A 5,045-nucleotide genomic window follows, 5' to 3' on the forward strand; every position below is an offset into this window, starting at 1 on the left:
AGACGTTTAAAGATTTTTCCTATGTACAGTGATGATTCTGTGAATTGGCCAAAATATCTGAAAAAATTCGGGGATCGAGGGGCTGACAAAATATGGACTTTAGCAGGGGTTCAAAATTCCTCAAGCCCGACGTCCCGGACTAACAAATTCCGGATCCGGACTCGGCATTTAGAATCGCCAAAAGCCCTGGGACTTGGCAATGTTTCTTGTTTATCTTTTATTTAAGTTAAGAAAAAAGTTCGTAAAACTAAAAATAAAGCAAATTCTCAAATGTATTGAATAAAAATGTGGATTTTTTGGCGTTAATATACCCACAAAACATTACGAACGTCTCAAAAATACAATCCGTCTTTTTATGTTCCGTTGCGGTTACACACCTGCTTTTACGCAATTTCTCATTGTTTCCTCCCATATGACGTGAGTTTGTTAAATTTTGGTTTTACCAGTAAAGGAACGAGAAATAAAAGACCCCGTGAGGAACATGAAGCTGGGGATCAAAATAACAATTCCAAAGACGGAACCTATGACAAGAAGAGAGTTCGCGAATTCCAAAGCCACTGGCGTGATGATAGGCCGTGGCTTGATTACAATGACAATACGAAAACGATGTTTTGTTCATTTTGTCAGTTTTCCGATATTTAATGATGGTTTAAGTAAATATAATTTTATCTATCCTGAAAATATGGACTCAGAAATTTCTTCCTCGGACTTGCCTAAAATTTACTCTTTAAGTCCTGGACTTGACCGTGATAAAAAAAATTTTGAACCCCTGCTTTAGCAATTCCAAAGTAAGTTTAAATGAGTGACGAAAATTCAAGTGTGACAGTTTGTTCAACAACTTTTACATCCTGACCAGGCTGAATGAACCCGCTGCGCCATTCAAAGGAAGTCTGAATCATCCCCAAGTTTGTGTTTACCTTACTTGCAGATAAAAGCAAACGCTGGATGACGCAGACTAGATGAAACACGGATGAAACAATTTGAATTTCTTATGCAGACTATAAAATGGAAACAGGTCGCTGCAAAAATATAAAGTGCTGAAATATAGGAAAACACTTGTTAATATCGTATTCTTGGATTCAAATAAGCGGAATTCTGCTTAATATCGGAACAGAATCGTCACTGTATGTATTCCTATGTCAAACTTTGATCACCCATTGTGGCCCCACCATACCCCTGGGGGTCTGATTTGAACAAAATTAATTCTACACTACCTGAGGATGCTTCCACATAAATATGACCAATCATGGCTTTGCTGTTCTTGAGAAGAAGATTTTTAAAGAATATTCCTATGTATTCCTATGTAAAAATTTGATCACCCATTTTGGCCCACTCTTACCCCAGGGGAGGGGGTCATGATTTGAACAAACATGATTTTACACTATCTAAGGATGCTTCCATATAAATATGACCAATCATGGCTTTACTGTTTTTGAGAAGAAGACATTTAAAAATTTTCCCTACAAATTCCTATCTCAAATTTGATCGCCATTTGTGACCCCACCCTACCCTCGGAGGTCATGATTTGAACAAACTTGAATCTACACAAGTTTCATATTTTTTAGCACAGTGGTTCTTGAGAAGATGCCATTATTTTTTCACAAATTCATAATTATTTAGCCTTAGAAGAAGGCATGGCCCTACATTTGAAAAACTTTAATCCCCTTTACCCAAGGATTCTTTGTGGTAAGTTTGGTTGAAATTGGCCCAGTGGTTCTTCAGAAGCAGATGAAAATCTGAAAAAGTTTAACAAGGATGAGAATGACAGACAACAGACAGACAAACAAGAGGCCCATGAGCCACAGCGCTCACCTGAGTAACTTTGGCCTTGCTGTTTTTCACCTGATTTCTCCCCCCCCCCCCTCTTAGTACTTATTGTGGTCCCCTTCCCTACCCCTAAGGGTCATGATTTGAACAATTTAGAATCTACACTACCCAAGAATGTTTCCACATTAGTTTCAGCTTTTCTGGCCCAGTGGTTCTTGAGAAGAAGATTTTTACTACATATTTCAATGTAAAACTTGGATTCCCTATTGTGGCCCTACCCTACCCCCGGGGGTCATGATTTGAACAATTTAGAATCTACACTACCTCAGGATGCTTTCAAATAAGTTTCAGCTTTTCTGGCCTTGTGGTTCTTGAGAAGAAGATTTTTAAATATTTTTACTATATATTTCAATGTAAAAATTGGATTCCTTATTGTAGCCCCACCCTTCCCCCGGGGGTCATGATTTGAACAATTTAGAATCTACACTACCCAAGGACGCTTCCAAATATATTTCAGCCTTTCTGGCCCAGTGGTTCTTGAGAAGAAGATTTTTAAAGATTTTAACTACATATTTCTATGTAAAACTTGGATTCCCTATTGTGGCCCCGCCCTACCCCCGGGGGTCATGATTTGAACAATTTAAAATCTACACTACCCCAAAATGCTTCCACATAAGTTTCAGCTTCTCTGGCCTAGTGGTTCTTGAGAAGAAGATTTTTAAATATTTTTACTATATATTTCAATGTAGAACTTGGATTCCTTATTGTGGCCCCACCCTACCCCCGGGGGTTATGATTTGAACAATTTAGAATCTACACTACCCCAGGATGCTTCCACATAAGTTTCAGCTTCTCTGGTCCGGTGGTTCTTGTAAAGAAGATTTTTAAAGATTTTTACTACATATTTCAATGTAAAATTTGGATTCCTTATTGTGGCCCCACCCTACCCCTGGGGGTCATGATTTGAACAATTTAAAATCTACACTACCCCAGGATGCTTCCAAATATATTTCAGCCTTTCTGGCCCAGTGGTTCTTGAGAAGAAGATTTTTAAAGATTTTAACTACATATTTCTATGTGAAACTTGGATACCCTATTGTGGCCCCGCCCTACCCCCGGGGGTCATGATTTGAACAATTTAAAATCTACACTACCCCAAGATGCTTCCACATAAGTTTCAGCTTCTCTGGCCTAGTGGTTCTTGAGATGAAGATTTTTAAATATTTTTACTATATATTTCAATGTAGAACTTGGATTCTTTATTGTGGCCCCACCCTACCCCGGGGGTTATGATTTGAACAATTTAGAATCTACACTACCCCAGGATGCTTCCACATAAGTTTCAGCTTCTCTGGCCCAATGGTTCTTGAAAAGAAGATTTTTAAAGATTTTTAAAGATTTTTACTACATATTTCTATGTAAAACTTGGATTCCCTATTGTGGCCCCGCCCTACCCCCGGGGGTCATGATTTGAAAAATTTAGAATCTACACTACTCCAGGATGCTTCCACATAAGTTTCAGCTTTTCTGGCCCAGTGGTTCTTGAGAAGAAGATTTTTTAATGACCCCACCCAATTTTTGTATTTTCTTGATTATCTCCCCTTAGAATGGGACTTGGGACTTCATTTTAACAATTTAAACTCCCCTTTACCCAAGGATGCTTTGTTCCAAGTTTAGTTAAAATTGGCCCAGTGGTTCTTGAGAAGAAGTTGAAAATGTGAAAAGTTTACAGACGGACGGACAGACAGACGGACGGACGGACGACGGACAACGGGTGATCAGAAAAGCTTACTTGAGCTTTCAGCTCAGGTGAGCTAAAAATAGCACTTTAATGAAATCTTTCTTTTTTGGTAAAAGCACCGACCAATATAAAGGAGGCTCATAACACCACTTCTTGATGACATACTACACAGAAAAATAAACCTCCATTGTTCGTCCATTTTCTCCTGGAGACAAATTGTACAAGTTCCCTTATAAATATGATCTAAATCTTTCAAACACTTTAAAAATAGACTAAACATGCGATGTTGTAAACAGTGAAAACAATTAAAGTAACAGATTCATTATGAATTATAAGAAAGACTGTTTTTAAGTAGACACCAAAGAGAACAACAGTCAAATCTTCATTAAACAAGTAATGTTCAATTTAATAGCGAAAACAGCGAGCTCTACCAATGAAAACATGTATGTATGGAGGAAATTCGAGTTCATAACAATGACCTTGTTTAATTAAATAATAATTGACTTCGCTATTTACAGTATTCTTGATGATTTATATACTTGTCTTTATTTTTTTTTAAAATATATACTCTATAAATTTTAGCCTCAGTCTGAATTTTAGATGTTCAAACATCCCTTGTGTTTTGAGTCTAGGGGAAATAGGAAAGATAACTCTTGCAAGTGGACTTTTAAAACCAAATATTTTTAAATTGGAATTTTCATTTCGATAAACATTCTTCATTCAATATTTGTCAATTGTTATTCATTGAAATACATCCTTGTCTATTTCTAACTGATTTTCCAAATTATTCATGTACAGATTAAGAAGAAAATGCCATTAATTGTTTGTTTGTTGTTGTATTTTTAGGAGAAAACTATTTTTAATTTCTAATAAAGATAATACTGAATGTTATGAAGTATTGTCATTTTGTGTACATGTCTGAAGAAGATGTCCATCATTTGACACTGACATTTCTGCAATAAATAATAAACTTGAAATAAAGCATTTAGCTAAAATCAGAAAAAAAGTTCTTAAAAAATTCACAGAAAAATATTTATGGTATCATAACCTCCATTTGGATATTTGAAATCTACATTATAAGTTGTGCTCTAGGATAATGAAATCTACTTTGATAAACTGTGGGTGAAATGAGTCTCCTTAAACATTCTTAAAGATTCTGAAGAAAGGTATTTTCAATAAAATCAATATATTCTGGCTTCCTTTCACAACAATAGAGGGACAAATTCTGAATTCACTTCCAAGTTTGTGTGTTACTCACTTTTATTTCAGAGTACTTTCAATTTTAATCGCTCGATGCAATACACACTGAAACATTTCGCATGCGTTACACGCTCAATATCCCTGACATAGCAGCTAATTCGATTAGTATGCAAAAGAATCATACATAAATATATTCAAAAATATCAAATATACCTATATCCCATGCATTTAATTGCATGTTTACATAATGTTGCAGCATCCTACAGAAGCTTGAGATATGCACGATTTCAGCATGAGCATGACACGATGGCGGGAAAGAGAACTCTTCAGTGAAGGA

This window comes from Saccostrea echinata, unplaced genomic scaffold (genome assembly GCF_033153115.1).
Source record: "Saccostrea echinata isolate AGI-Se365-2 ecotype Australia unplaced genomic scaffold, CSIRO_AGI_Sech_v1 ptg000054l, whole genome shotgun sequence".
NCBI lineage: Eukaryota > Metazoa > Mollusca > Bivalvia > Ostreida > Ostreidae > Saccostrea > Saccostrea echinata.